Genomic DNA, 16,430 nt, shown 5'->3' with positions numbered 1-16,430 from the left:
ACCTTAACCCCATTGCATTCAGGGGCAGTTCCGGACTAAGGGGCAGTACCAGGGTAAGAGGCAGTACCAGGGTCAGGGGCAGTACTAGGGTCAGGGACAGTACTAGGGTCAGGGACAGCACCAGGGTAAGGGGCAGCACCAGGGTAAGGGGCAGCACCAGGGTAAGGGGCAGCACCAGGGTAAGGGGCAGCACCAGGGTAAGGGGCAGCTCCGGACTGAGGAATGGCAGCTCCGGACTGAGGGATGGCCCATGGCTGGCTGACGGATCTGGCTGCTCATGGCTAGCTGACGGATCTGGCTGCTCATGGCTAGCTGACGGATCTGGCTGCTCATGGCTAGCTGACGGATCTGGCTGCTCATGGCTAGCTGACGGATCTGGCTGCTCATGGCTAGCTGACGGATCTGGCTGCTCATGGCTAGCTGACGGATCTGGCTGCTCATGGCTAGCTGACGGATCTGGCTGCTCATGGCTAGCTGACGGATCTGGCTGCTCATGGCTGGCTGACTGATCTGGCTGCTCCTGTCTGGTTGGCGGCTCTGGCAGATCCTGTCTGGTTGGCGGCTCTGGCAGATCCTGTCTGGTTGGCGGCTCTGGCAGATCCTGTCTGACGGACGGCTCTAGCGGCTCCTGTCTGGCTGGCGGCTCTAGCGGCTCCTGTCTGGCGGACGGCTCAGTGGGCTCATGGCAGACGGGCGGCTTTGCAGGCTCATGGCAGACGGGCGGCTTTGCAGGCTCATTGCAGACGGATGGCTCAGATGGCGCTGGGGAGACGGATGGCTCAGATGGCGCTGGGGAGACGGATGGCTCAGATGGCGCTGGGGAGACGAGCAGTTCAGTCATCGCTGTGCAGACGGCAGACTCCTGCCGGCTGAGGCGCACTGTAGGCCTGGTGCGTGGTGCCGGGACTGGTGGCACCGGGCTGGGGACACGCATCTCAGGGCTAGTGCGGGGAGCAGGAACAGGGCATACTGGACCCTGGGGACGCACATTAGGCCTAGTGCGTGGGGCCGGAACTGGTGGTACCGGACTGGGGACACGCATCTCAGGGCTAATGCGGGGAGCAGCAACAGGATGCACAGGACTCTGGAGACGCACAAAAGGCTTAGTGCGTGGTGCCGGAATTGGTGATACCGGGCTGGAGACACGCACCATAGGACGAGTGCGTGGAGGAGGAACAGGGCTCTGGAGACACACTGGAAGCCTATTACGTGGTGTAGGCACTGGTGGCACTGAACTGGGGCGGGGAGGTGGCGCCGGAAATACCGGACCGTGCAGGCGTATTGGCTCCCTTGAGCATTGAGCCTGACCAACCTTACCTGGTTGAATGCTCCCCGTTGCCCGACCAGTGCGGGGAGGTGGAATAACCCGCACCGGGCTATGTAGGCGAACCGGGGACACCATGCGTAAGGCTGGTGCCATGTAAACCGGCCCGAGGAGACGCACTGGTGGCCAGATATGTAGGGCCGGCTTCATGACATCCGGCTCAATACTCAATCTAGCCCTGCCAGTGCGGGGAGGTGGAATAACCCGCACCGGGCTATGCACACGTACAGGAGACACCGTGCGCTCTACTGCGTAACACGGTGTCTGCCCGTACTCTCGCTCTCCACGGTAATTACAGGGAGTAGGCGCAGGTTTCCTACCTGACTTCGCCACTCTCCCTTTAAGCCCCCCCCAAAGAAATTTTTTGGGTTTTCCCACAGGCTTCCTACCGCTTCGTCGTGCTGCCTCCATTCGCCGGTATCCCTCCTCGCACTGCGCCAGAGAATCCCAGGCGGGCTCCGGCACTCTCCCTGGGTTGATCGCCCACCTGTCGATCTCCTCCCACGTAGTGTAGCCCAGATCCTTTGTAGGTTCCTTTTCCTGTCTCCGAGCTAGCTCCTCATATCGCCGCCTCTCTGCTTTCGCTGCCTCCAGCTCAGCTTTGGGGCGGTTATATTCTCCTGGTACCTCCCGGTCTAAAATTTCCTCCCATGTCCATGAATCCTTGTATTTCTCCTGTTGCCGCTGGTCATGCCGCTTGGTCCTATGGTGGGTAATTCTGTCACGATCGTGTGGCGGATTAATGGACCAAAATGCAGCAGTTGGAAAATATGCCATCTTCTTTTATTAAACACGAACGAAGATGAACACGACACAAAAACACTTTACAAACTAACAAAATAACAAAACGACCGTGAAGCTACAAACGTTGTGCACAAACATACAGGCTACTAACGTTCTACATAGACAATTACCCACAATCAATGAGAGCCTATGGCTACCCTAAATAAGGCTCCCAATCAGAGACAACCGAAATCAGCTGTCTCTAATTGGGAACTCATTCAGGTAACCATAGACTCTCCTAGAATACTAACCACCATAGATAATGCTAAACATCTACACTCAACACAAAACCATATACTACACCTATTAACCCCTTTACCAAATAAACACCCAAAACAAACAAAACATAAACATTACCCATGTCACACCCTGACCTAACTAAAATAATAAAGAAAACCAATAATACTAAGGCCAGGGCGTGACAAGCAGTGATTAATTTATGAACTTCTTCGATAAAAAGATCATGATCATTAGAAAGCAAATTACGGACTCCTCTTTGAACCTGCGTATCTCTCTAAAGCTCAGTTGTCCTGAGTCTGCACAGAACTGCCAGGACCTAGGAACAATGGAGACACTCAAGTTTTTTAATCCTGTATCTCTTGACACATTCATGAAAATAGTCATGGCCTCTAAAACCTCAAGCTGCTTACTGGACCCTATTCAAACTAAACTACTGAAAAAGCTACTTCCTGTGCTTGGACCTCCTATGTTGAACACAATAAATGGCTCCCTATCCACCGGATGTGTACTAAACTCACTAAAAGTGGCAGTAATAAAGCCTCTCTTGAAAAACCCTAACCTTGACCTGGAAAATGTAAAAACTATCAGCATATATCAAATCTCCCATTCATCTAAAAATGTTTAGAAAAATCTGTTGCGTAGCAAAACACTGCCTTCCTGAAGACAAATAATGTATACGAAATTCTTCAGTCGGGTTTTAGACCCCATCATAGCACTGAGACTGTACTCGTGAAAGTGGTAAATTACCTTTTAATGGCTTCAGACCAAGGCTCTGCATCTGTCCTTGTGCTCCTAGACCTGAGTGCTGCTTTTGACACCATCGACCACCACATTCTTTTGGAGAGATTAGAAAACTCAAATTGGTCTACACGGACAAGTTCTTGCCTGGTTTAGATCTTATCTTTCGGAAAGATATCAGTTCGTCTCTGTGGATGATTTGTCCTCTGACAAATCAATTGTATGTTTCGGCGTTCCTCAACGTTCGGTTTTAGGACCACTATTGTTTTCACTATATATTCTACCTCTTGGTGATATCATTTGGAAACACAATGTCAACTTTCACTACTATGTGGACGACACACAGCTGTAAATTTCGACATAAGGAAGTGGATTGCTGCAAATGTTTTACTTTTAAACTCAGACAAAACAGAGATGCTAGGTCCCAAGAAACAAAGAGATCTGCTGTTGGATCTGACAATTAATCCTGATGGTTGTACAGTTGTCTCAAATAAAGCTGTTAAGGACCTCGGCGTTACTGATCTCGTGGACCCTGATCTCTCTTTTGAAGAACATATCAAGAACATTTCAAGGACAGTTTTTTTCCTTCTTCGTAACATTGCAAAAATCTGAAAAATGTTGTCCAAAAATGATGCAGAAAAGCTAATCCATGCTTTTGTCATTTCTAGATTAGACTACTGCAATGCTCTACTCTCCGGCTACCCGGATAAAGCACGAGGTAAACTTCAGTTAGTGCAAAACACGGCTGCTAGAAATTTGACTAGAACCTCATTTTTTTATCACATTACTCCATTGCTAGCCTCTTTACACTGGCTTCCTGTTAAGGCTAGGGCTGATTTCAAGGGTTTACAGCTAACCTACAAAGCATTACATGAGCTTGCTCTTACCTATCTCTCCGATTTGGTCCTGCTGTACGTACCTACACGTGCGATACGGTCACAAGACACATGCCTCCTTATTGTCCCTAGAATTTCTAAACAAACAGGTGGAGGCAGGGCTTTCCTCTCTAGGTTTCTTCCTGCATGCCTGCTTTTCTAGGGAGTTTTTCCTAGCCACCATGCTTCTACATTGCTTGTTGTTTGGGATTTTAGGTTTGGTTTCTGTATAGAACTTTGTGACATCTGCTGATGTAAAAAAGGCTTAATAAATACATTTGATTGATTGGTGGATAATTTTATGTTTCTTTTGATGACATAGAAGGCTCTTCTTGCCTTGTTTCTCAGATCGTTTACAGTTTTGTGGAAGTTACCTGTGGCGCTGACGTTTAGGCCGAGGTATGTATCGTATTTTGTGTGCTCTATGGTAATAATGTCTAGATGGAATTTGCATTTGTGGTCCTTGCATATTGACCTTTTTTGGAACACCATTATTTTTGTCTTCCTGAGATTTACTATCAGGGCCCAAGTCTGACAGAATTTGTGCAGAAGATCTAGGTGATTCTCTCTCTCTCTCTGTCTCTCTCTCACTCCCTTTCTCTTTCTCTCTCTCTCTCTCAAACACACACACAAACACACATCGATCACTTCAAGACCGTTGCTGTTGGGCAAGATGGAGCAACTACCATATACTGTAGCCATCAAATTGTTTCAGATCAACAGATCAACCTAGGAGGTAGTTGTGTCTGGGCAGACCTCTGACACTTAGTAATGTGGATCACAGGTGGGAGGTACTATCATTGGTTTGTCAAAATGTCACTGTCTTTAACCCATTGGCCAGAACTTTGGTCTGGAGAGCAGAACTCCTGCGGAGTGAACAACTACAGTATCACACACACACATCTCTCAGTAAGAGAGATAGTTTACACAATTACACTTGATGTAATTACACTTGACTTTAGCATGCTAACTGGTATCCCATTCACTCCCATTGTAGTTTGGGCATCAATGCTAATGCTAGCCTTGCATGACTCAGTAGGGTTAACTACTGTAATTTCACCAAGAATCAATTGACATGATATGGTTATTTTTATAGCAACTCCATTTGTGTATTCCTAAACAGAGACCTCTCAGCAACACACACACACACACACACACACACACACACACACACACACACACACACACACACACACACACACACACACACACACACACACACACACACACACACACACACACACACACACACACACACACACACACACACACACACACACACACACACACACTGTAGAGTAGAGAACCAGAGAACACATAACCCAGGCACAGAACCGAGTGTGCCCCAGGCAGGGCTCTACATCTGGGGGCTTCTCACTAACTGTCTGTCCTGATCCACTTTGATCATCGAGCTGAACAGAGTGGAATTAGAAAGGCTTGGCTTCAATCGATGACAATCCCAAGCTTGTGATGAGATGCAGTGTAGTGAAGTCTGGGGTAGTACCAGGCTTTTGTATGATAATTTGTTCTTTAAGGGGGAGTTGTTTTTCAAAGGAATCTTTTGAAGGTTCATGGAGATATGAATGGGGGTAGAGAGAAGAATAGCTTGGCCTTTAATTCTGAGGAGCGCAACAAAGTTTGAGGATATTTCAATGAAAGTTAAGGACAGTAAAGTAGGAATCCCAGGTTTCAACAGGCGATAAGATATTAATGTGTCATGAGGAAGTGTGGATATTATGGGCTGACTGAATGGGAGCTGATAATTATTCGTTTTTTTTACTCCATTGGTGTCGGTAAGAAAGACCTGAAGGTCCAATGGTGTAATTTGTAATAGGAAGCAGAAATTCAGCACCATTGAAGCGAACAGTGACAGAACCAGAATTCTGAAATTCAGCACCACATGAAAGTGGACAGCGACTCAGTCTAAGATACCGCTACTCCGCCACAGGGGAAATATCTAGAAATGAAGACATACATAAGTAGCAAAAGCCTGAAGGGGAAGGCTGGAATGTTAGCCTGTGCCAGCCTTTTCAACACAAACTTTAGAGTTATGAATAATATGGAATACATCAGCCAGTGATTATTACACTAATGAACATTGGAGATAAATGTCAAGGTACTGTAACTATAATGTAGCAGTGAAATCTCTGTTCTGCTTTACAGTTTTTCATGTTGTTTCTCCCATGTGCAGGTTATGAATTTACATTTCGATGCAGCTACTACTATGGTGGATCAGAGCCAATTATTCAGACAAGTGAGAGCAAGGTGAGGAGAACTCGGAGCAATCAATAATGGTCCTGGAGAGTCCTGCAGGTTTTAATTTCTTCCTGGAACGTGTTAACTGATCAGTCATTCACACCTGGTGAGACAGGTATTAAAACAGTCCTTGATTAAAATGCCAGAATGAAAATGAGCAGACACTGTAGAAGGAGAGTTATGCAGCCCAGCTCAGTATATTCTACAGAATGGGTGAAATAGTATAATGAAGAGTTTTCTACACCAACAGCAATCAAGGATAAAGTAACTAACCATTGAGAGGGAATAGAGGTCTAGACCACTTGGCAAGAGCTTTTTTACATTTATACACTTACACACTATAATGCTACACTATAATTAAGCAATACGGCGTGAAGTGGTGTGGTACAGTACATGGCCAATATACCACGGCTAAGGGCTGTTCTTAAGCACGACGCAACGTGGAGTAAACTGGTTATTAACGTAATTAGAACAGTTAAAGCAAATGTTTTTTCATACCCGTGGTATACGGTCTGATATACCACAGCTTTCAGCCAATCAGCATTCAGGGCTCGAACCACCCAGTTTAGAATGCCACACACTACACAACTGGTTGTTATGGTGATGATGAAAATCTGTCCATTATGGCAATGACAGAGCTGGCAAGTGTGAGGGAGATTATATGCTACCCTGTATCTGTTGGCTGCCACTCCAGTCCTCCACAGGCAGCGGTTTCTCAGTCCCAGGGGAGAGGGCATTCAGATGATGATGGCAGACAGACAGTGGCAGGTGGAAGCTCCCTGGCCTGGTGACAGGAGACAGCTAGCTAGGAGAGAGATGGAGAGAAAGAATGGAGAAGTGACAGGTAGGGGAAAGACTGGGGCAGTGGTGCATCATGAAACTATTCACAGGGTATCCACTAAGTATTAATTTACTTCAACTGAATTAAATTAACTTTATACACACATCTGCACACACATACGTAGCACATGTGCACATACACGCACATGTACACATACACAGATATGCAACCTTAATGGAATCTTCAAGGTCACCTTAAACAATTATGGGATGCTCATTACTTCTGCGTGCCCTTCTATAGTTCCCATAGCAACCACACAGAGCTGACAGATGAGTGGAGCGAGAGTTGGCCTCCCAAAGCAACACATCACATACACATGACACGTGCATACTGATAATAACACACTGGGGGACCTACACACACATTGTTTAAAATAACCCAAGCCTTGGGGTGAGGTGTTGTAGTGAGAGATTGCTGTACACAAATAGGCCATTTTGCTAAAACTGGGACACACGTAGTAGTCTCAGAATAAAATCCTTCAGTGTGTCTCTGTAGGGAGGATGTGAGTGGCTGCGTTCGTTATCTGAACAAACAGAACAGCGAGCTGAAGAATAGGGAACACGCAGTGTTCCACAGAAAAGGGATGAAAGCCAGAAGGAAAAACCAAACATTCCCAATGAGAAACAGAACATATAACAGTAACATAACAGAAGGGAATTATTCAGAGCGTTTTAACACATTGTAGGCCTACCAAGCAAAAACAAAGAGGCTTTGTGCAGGGGTACGAGGTAGTTGAGGTAATTCCGGTAATACAGTATGTATACTGAACAAAAATATAAACCCAACATGTAAAGTGTTGGTCCCATGTTTCATGAGGTGAAATAAAAGATCCCAGAAATGTTCCATACGCACAAAGCTTATGTCTCTCAAATGGTGTGCACAAATGTGTTTACATCCCTGTTAGTGAGCATTTCTCATTTGCCAAGATAATCCACCCACCTGACAGGTGTGGCATATCAAGAAGCTGATGAAACAGCATGAGGGGACAATAAAAGGCCTCTCTAAAATGTGCAGGTTTGTCACACAATACGATGCCACAGATGTCTCAAGTTTTGAGGGAGCATGCAATTGGCATGCTGACTGCAGGAATGTCCACCGGAGCTGTTGCCAGATAACTGAATGTTCATTTCTCTACCATAAGCTTCCTCCAACAATGTTTTAGAGAATTTGACAGTACGTCCAACCGGCCTCACAACCGCAGACCACAAGTCCAGGACCTCCTCATCAGGCAGCTTCAACTGTGGGATCGTCTGAGACCAGCCAGCCGGAGAGCTGAGAAAACGGAGGAATATTTCTGTCTGTAATAAGGCTCTTTTGTGGGGGAAAACTCATTCTGATTGGATGCACCCCTGCCCAGTCATGTGAAATCCATAGATAATGCATTTATTTCCTTATGTGAACTGTAACTGAATAAAATCTTTGAAATTATATATATTTTTGAAAAAATCTTTGAAATTATAAAAAAAATAAATCTGTATACATGTGGGTAGGGGTTAAAGTGACTAGTCAATCAGTATATATAATAAACAGTGTAGCAGCAGCGTGTGTGTGTGTGTGTGTGTGTGTGTGTGTGTGTGTGTGTGTGTGTGTGTGTGTGTGTGTGTGTGTGTGTGTGTGTGTGTGTGTGTGTGTGTGTGTGTGTGTGTGTGTGTGTGTGTGTGTGTGTGTGTGTGTGTGTTGGAGTGTCAGTGTAGTATGTGTGGGTAGAGTCTAGTGAGTGTGCATAGAGCCAGAACAGGGGAGTCAGTGCAAAACCATTAAGAAAGTAAATAATTAAGTACGTCAATGTAAATTGTCTGGGTGGCCATTTGATTAACTGTTCAGCATACTTATGTTGGGGGTAGAAGCTGTTCAGGAGCCTTTTGGTCACAGACTTAGTGCTCCGGTACCACTTGCTGTCACTTGGGTGGCTGGAGTCTTTGACAATTTTTAGAGCCTTCCTCTGACACCGCCTAGTATAGAGGTCCTGGATGGCAGGGAGTTCGGCCCCAGTGATGTACTGGGCCGCACGCACTACCCTCTGTAGCGCCGTGCGGTCGGATGCCAAGTAGTTGCCGTACCGAGGGGTGATGCAGCCAGTTAAGATGCTCTCACTGGTGCAGCTGTAGAACTTTTTGAGGATCTGAGGGCCCATGCCAAATCTTGTCAGCCTCCTGAGGGGGAAGAGGTGGTGTCGTGCCCTCTTCAGGACTGTGTTGGTGTGTTTGGACCATGATACCTCCTTAGTGATGTACAGCCCCTTTGTCTTGCCCATGTTGAGTGAGAGCTTGTTGTCCTGGCACCACACTGTCAGGTCTCTGACCTCCTGCCTATAGGCTGTCTCATCGTCGTCTGTGATCAGGCCTACCACCGTCATGTCATCGGCAAACTTAATGATGGTGTTAGAGTCGTGCGCGGCCAAGCAGTTGTGCATGAAAAGGGAGTGGAGTAGGGGATTAAGCACACACCCCTGAGGGGCCCCTGTGTTGAGGGTCAGCGTGGCGGATGTGTTAGAGCCAACCCTCACCACCTGGAGGCGGCCCATCAGGACGTCCAGGATCCAGTTGCAGAGGGAGGTGTTCCGTCCCAGGGTCCTTAGCTTAGTGATAAGCTTGGAGGGCACTATGATGTTGATCGCTGAGCTGTAGTGAACTAACAGCATTCTCACATAGGTGTTCCTTTTGTCCAGGTGGGAAAAGGCAGTGTGGAGTGCAAAAGAGATGAAAAAAAGTTGTCAAAAATTAAATAATAAAGTAAAGTACAGATACCCCAAAAAACTACTTAAGTAGTACTTTGAGGTATTTTTACTCTAGTAATTTACACAACTGCTGGTTGGGATATGTACAGTGGCTTGCGAAAGTATTCACCCCCCTTGGCATTTTTCCTATTTTGTTGCCTTACAACCTGGAAGTAAAATAGATTTTTGGAGGGTTTGTATCATTTGATTGACACCACATGTCTACCACTTTGAAGATGCAAAAAACTTGAGCGTGCATATCTATTCACCCCCACCCCCACCCCTCCAAAGTGAATACTTTGTCGAGCCACATTTTGCAGCAATTACAGCTGCAAGTCTCCTGGGGTATGTCTCCATAAGCTTGGCACATCTAGCCACTGGGATTTTTGCCCATTCTTCAAGGCAAAACTGCACCAGCTCCTTCAAGTTGGATGGGTTCCGCTGGTGTACAGCAATCTTTAAGTCATACCACAGATTCTCAATTGGATTGAGGTCTGGGCTTTGATTAGGCCATTCCAAGACATTTAAATGTTTCCCCTTAAACCACTCGAGTGTTGCTTTAGCAGTATGCTTAAGGTCATTGTCCTGTTGGAAGGTGAACCTCCGTCCCAGTCTCAAATCTCTGGGAGACTGAAACAGGTTTCCCTCAAGAATTTCCCTGTATTTAGCGACATCCATCATTCCTTCAATTCTGACCAGTTTCCCAGCCTCTACCGATGAAAAACATCCCCACAGCATGATGCTGCCACCACCATGCTTCACTGTGGGGATGGTGTTCTCGGGGTGATGACAGGTAGTGGGTTTGCGCCAGACAACTCTTTCCTTGATGGCCAAAAAGCTCAGTTTTAGTCTCATCTGACCAGAGTAGCTTCTTCCATATGTTTGGGGAGTCTCCCACATGCCTTTTGGCAAACACCAAACATGTTGGCTTATTTTTTTCTTTAAGCAATGGCTTTTTTCTGGCCACTTATCCGTAAAGCCCAGCTCTGTGGAGTGTAGGGCTTAAAGTGGTCCTATGGACAGATACTCCAATCTCCGCTGTGGAGCTTTACAGCTCCTTCAGGGTTATCTTTGGTCTCTTTGTTGCCTCTCTGATTAATGCCCTCCTTGCCTGGTCCGTGAGTTTTGTTGTGCGGCCCTCTCTTGGAAGGTTTGTTGTGGTGTCAAATTCTTTCCATTTTTTAATAATGGATTTAATGGTGCTCCGTGGGATGTTCAAAGTTTCTGATATTTTTTTAGAACCCAACGCTGATCTGTATTTCACAACTTTGTCCCTGACCTGTTTGGAGAGCTCCGTGGTCTTAATCGTGCAGCTTGCTTGGTGGTGCCGCTTGCTCAGTGATGTTGCAGACTCTGGGGCCTTTCAGAACAGGTGTACAGTCGTGGCCAAAAGTTTTGAGAATGACACAAATATTAATTTTCACAAAGTCTGCTGCCTCAGTTTGTATGATGGCAATTTGCATATACTCCAGAATGTTATGAAGAGTGATCAGATGAATTACAATTAATTGCAAAGTCCCTCTTTGTCATGCAAATTAACTGAATCCCCAAAAAACACTTCCACTGCATTTCAGCCCTGCCACAAAAGGACCCGCTGACATGATGTCAGTGATTCTCTTGTTAACACAGGTGTGAGTGTTGACGAGGACAAGGCTGGAGATCACTCTGTCATGCTGATTGAGTTCAAATAACAGACTGGAAGCTTCAAAAGGAAGGTGGTGCTTAGAGTCATTGTTCTTCCTCTGTCAACCATGGTTACCTGCAAGGAAACATGTGCTGTCATCATTGCTTTGCACAAAAAGGGCTTCACAGGCAAGGATATTGCTGCCAGTAAGATTGCACCTAAATCAACCATTTATCGGATCATCAAGAACTTCAAGGAGAGCAGTTCAGTTGTTGTGAAGAAGGCTTCAGGGCGCCCAAGAAAGTCCAGCAAGCGCCAGGACCGTCTCCTAAAGTTGATTCAGCTGCGGGATTGGGGCACCACCAGTACAGAGCTTGCTCAAGAATGGCAGCAGGCAGGTGTGAGTGCATCTGCACGCATAGTGAGGCGAAGACTTTTGGAGGATGGCGTGGTGTCAAGAAGAGCAGCAAAGAAGCCACTTCTCTCCAGGGAAAACATCAGGGACAGACTGATATTCTGCAAAAGGTACAGGGATTGGACTGCTGAGGACTGGGGACAAGTCATTTTCTCTGATGAATCCCCTTTCCGATTGTTTGGGCATCCGGAAATAAGCTTGTCCGGAGAAGACAAGGTGAGCTCTACCATCAGTCCTGTGTCATGCCAACAGTAAAGCATCCTGAGACCATTCATGTGTGGGGTTGCTTCTCAGCCAAGGGAGTGGGCTCACTCACAATTTTGCCTAAGAACACAGCCATGAATAAAGAATAGTACCAACACATCCTCCGAGAGCAACTTCTCCCAACCATCCAGGAGCAGTTTGGTGACGAACACTGCCTTTTCCAGCATGATGGAGCATCTTGCCATAAGGCAAAAGTGATAACTAAGTATCTCAGGGAACAAAACATCGACAAACTCCAAGCATTGATTATGCAAGAATGGGCTGCCATCAGTCAGGATGTGGCCCAAAAGTTAATTGACAGCATGCCAGGGCGGATTGCAGAGGTCTTGAAAAAGAAGCGTCAACACTGCAAATATTTACTCTTTGCATCAACTTCATGTAATTGTCAATAAAAGCCTTTGACACTTATGAAATGCTTGTAATTATACAGTATTCCATAGTAACATCTGACAACTATATCTAAAGACACTGAAGCAGCAAACTTGATGAAAATGTATATTTGTGTCATTCTCAAATCTTTTGGCCGCGACTGTATATATACTGAGATCATGTGACAGATCATGTGACTGTCACATGACTGCACACAGGTGGACTTTATTTAACAAATTATGTAACTTCTGAAGGTAATTGGTGCACCAGATCTTATTTAGGGGCTTCATAGCAAAGGGGGTGAATACATATGCATGCACCACTTTTCCGTTTAATTTTTTATTATACATTTTTTTAAACAAGTTATTTTTTAAATTTCACTTCACCAATTTGGACCATTTTGTGTATGTCCATTGCATGAAATCCAATTAAAAATACATTTTAATTACAGGTTGTAAAACTCCTAGTGGGCGAATACTTTTGCAAGGCACTGTACGTATGGTCACTGTTGGGACAATGTCGTCAACACACTTATTAATGAAGCTGGTGACTGATGTGGCAAACACCTCAATGCCATTGGATGAATCGGAACATATTCCAGTCTGTGCTAGAGAAACAGTCCTGTAGGTTAGCATCCACTTCATCGGACCCCCTTCCGTATTGAGCGCATCCCTGGTACTTCCTGTTTACATTTTAGCTCGTAAGCAGGAATCAGGAGGATAGAGTTATGGTACGGTTTGCCAAATGGAGGGCAGGGGAGAGCTTTGTATGCATCTCTGTTTGTGGAGGAAAGGTGATCTAGAAATGTTATCCTCTAGTTCACGCTCCACCTCATTCTGTGGAGGGCTGAGTGTCTGCAGGTTTTCACTCTACCCTTGTACTTGATTGATGAATTTAGGTCACTAATTAGAAAGGAACCCCTCACCTGGTTGTCTAGGTCAGGGTTTCCCAAACTTGGTTATTTAAATCAGTTTTGAGTGCAAGTGCAAAAACCAAAATGTGCACCTAGGGTTGGCCCCCAGGAACGAGTTTGGTAAATCCTGGTCTAGGTCTTAACTGAAAGGAAAAATCAAAACCTGCAGACACTCGGCCATCCGTGGAAGGAGTTTGACACCCCTGTTCTAATAGCACAGGTGACATGCTTGTAGAAATGAGGTAAAACGATTTCAGATTTCCTGCATTAAAAGAACCAGCCACTAGGAGCGCGACCTCTGGATGAGCATTTTCTTGTTTGCTTATGGCCCTATACAGCTGGTTGAGTGCAGTCTTAGTGCCAGCATCGGTTTGTGGTGGTAAATAGACAGCCACGAAAAATACAGATGAAAACTCTCTTCGTAAATAGTATGGTCTACAAATGATCATGTTCATCATATTCTAACTCAGGTGAGCAGAACCTCGAAACTTCCTTAATATTACAGATTCCGCACCAGCTGTTGTTATTAAAGAGACACACACCGGACTCTGCTATTCTGTCCTGTCGATGCATAGAAAAACCTTAAAACATCCGCCATTCACTCTGGTGTCATTCCCCAGTCGTTTGAGAGAGAATGGATCTTTGCGAAGAGATAGCCATGTAAAACTAAGTAGGGATGGGAAACTGAGAGGCTTTGATACGAGCCACTCAAAGAGGCTCACAACTCAATAGGCTGCAGCTAGAAAGACTTCTGAGAGCTGCACAGTGACTGGTTACTCATAGCCCGGCTAGACGGAATCAGTGGACAAGTATTCTTATCACTATACAGTTGAAGTCGGAAGTTTACATATGTAACGGATGTGAAATGGCTAGCTAGTTAGCGGGTACGCGCTAGTAGCGTTTCAATCAGTTATGTCACTTGCTCTGAAACCTAGAAGTAGTGTTGCCCCTTGCTCTGCAAGGGCCGCTGCTTTTGTGGAGCGATGGTTAACGATGCTTCGTGGGTGTCAGTTGTTGATGTGTGCAGAAGGTCCCTGGTTCGCGCCCGTGTCGGGGCGAGGGGACGGTTTTAAGTTATACTGTTACACATACACCTTAGCCAAAAACATTTAAACTCAGTTTTTCACAATTCCTGACATTTAATCCTAGTAAACCTTCCCTGTCTTAGGTCAGTTAGGATCACCAATTTAGTTTAAGAATGTGAAATGTCAGAATAATAGTAGAGAGAATGATTCATTTCAGCTTTTATTTCTTTCATCACATTCACAGTGGGTCAAAAGTTTACATACACTCAATTAGTATTTGGTAGCATTGCCTTTAAAATGTTTAACTTGGGTCAAACCTTTCGGGTAGCCTTCCACAAGCTTCCCACAATAAGTTGGGTGAATTCTGTCCCATTCCTCCTGACAGAGCTGGTGTAACTGAGTCAGGTTTGTAGGCCTCCTTGCTCGTACACGCTTTTTCAGTTCTGCCCACAAATGTTCTAAAGGGTTGAGGTCAGGGCTTTGTGATGGCCATAATAATACCTTGACATTGACATTGACATAAGCCATTTTGCCACAACTTTGGAAGTATGCTTGGGGTCATTGTCCATTTGGAAGACCCATTTGCAACCAAACTTTAACTTCCTGACTGATGTCTTGAGATGTTGCTTCAACATATCCACGTAATTTTCCATCCTCATGATGTCATCTATTTTGTGAAGCGCACCAGTCCCTCCTGCAGCAAACACCCCCACAACATGATGCTGCCACCCCCGTGCTTCATGGTTGGGATGGTGTTCTTCGGCTTGCAAGCATCCCCCTTTTTCCTCCAAACATAATGATGGTCATTATGGCCAAACAGTTCTATTTTTGTTTCATCAGACCAGAGGACATTTCTCCAAAAAGTACAATCTTTGTCCCATGTGCATTTGCAAACCGTAGTCTGGCTTTTTTATGGCGGTTTTAGAGCAGTGGCTTCTTGTTGAGCGGCCTTTCAGGTTATGTCGATATAGGACTCGTTTTACTGTGGATATAGATGCTTTTGTTCCTCCAGCATCTTCACGAGGTCCTTTGCTGTTGTTCTGGGATTGATTTGCACTTTTTGCACCAAAGTACGTTCATCTCTAGGAGACAGAACGCGCCTCCTTCCTGAGCGGTATGACGGCTGCGTGGTCCCATGGTGTTTATACTTATGTACTATTGTTTGTACAGATGATCATGGTACCTTCAGGCATTTGGAAATTGCTCCCAAGGATGTACCAGACTTGTGGAGGTCTACAATTTTTTTCCTGAGGTCTTGGCTGATTTCTTTTGATTTTCCCATTATGCTAAGCAAAGAGGCACTGAGTTTGAAGGTAGGCCTTGAAATACATCCACAGGTACACCTCCATTTGACTTAAATTATGTCAATTAACCTATCAGAAGCTTCTAAAGCCATAACATAATTTTCTGGAATTTTCCAAGCTGTTTAAAGGCACAGTCAACTGAGTGTATGTAAACTTCTGACCCACTGGAATTGTGATACAGTGAATTATAAGTGAAATAATCTGTAAACAATTGTTGGAAAAATTACTTGTGTCATGCACAAAGTATATGTCCTAACCGACTTGCCAGAACTATAGTTTGCTAACAAGAAATTTGTGGAGTGGTTGAAAAACAAGTTTAAATGACTCTAACCTAAGTGTATGTAATCTTCCGACTTCAACTGTACCTGTTCAGCATTGTCTGGCTATATATTTCATCAATACAACTTCACCCCTGTCTGTTTGATAGAAGTGTTTGCTTTGATTGAATTAAATCTCTCTTTATGTAGTGGTGTGGTGTCTATCTTGTTGTGATGTGTGTTTTGTCCTATATTTTAATTTGATTTTGTATTTTTAATCCCATCCCCCGTCCCCGCAGGAGGCCTTTTGCCTTTTGGTAGGCTGTCATTGTAAATAAGAATTTGTTCTTAACTGACTTGCCTAGTTAAATAAAGGTTAAATAAAATTAAAAATTAAACAATTATGTTTTCACAGTAGACAGATAGAGATGCAGTACATAGCTCAACCAGGGGAGGTCACTGTTCCATTAGTAACAGGTCTGGTAT

The 16,430-nt window shown here is 45.1% G+C and overlaps 1 protein-coding gene across 4 annotated transcripts in view; it reads right to left on the bottom strand.

Moving 5' to 3' along the window:
- LOC129815591 (kelch domain-containing protein 8A-like) overlaps positions 1-16,430 on the bottom strand; it is a 78,111-nt gene that overhangs the window by 31,101 nt on the left and 30,580 nt on the right. For 3 of the 4 annotated variants that reach the window (XM_055869543.1, XM_055869539.1, XM_055869546.1), the window contains exon 3: positions 6,885-7,021. The exons of the other annotated variant lie outside the window; for it this stretch is intronic. The gene's annotated coding sequence lies outside the window, so the exon portion shown is untranslated. The remainder of the gene's footprint in view (positions 1-6,884; positions 7,022-16,430) is intronic. 4 annotated transcript variants of the gene reach the window in all.

The sequence above is a fragment of the Salvelinus fontinalis genome, chromosome 18, assembly GCF_029448725.1.
Source record: "Salvelinus fontinalis isolate EN_2023a chromosome 18, ASM2944872v1, whole genome shotgun sequence".
Lineage (NCBI taxonomy): Eukaryota > Metazoa > Chordata > Actinopteri > Salmoniformes > Salmonidae > Salvelinus > Salvelinus fontinalis.
The sequence above is the reverse complement of the archived record's forward strand: the minus strand, read 5'-3'. Positions and strand labels throughout refer to the sequence as shown.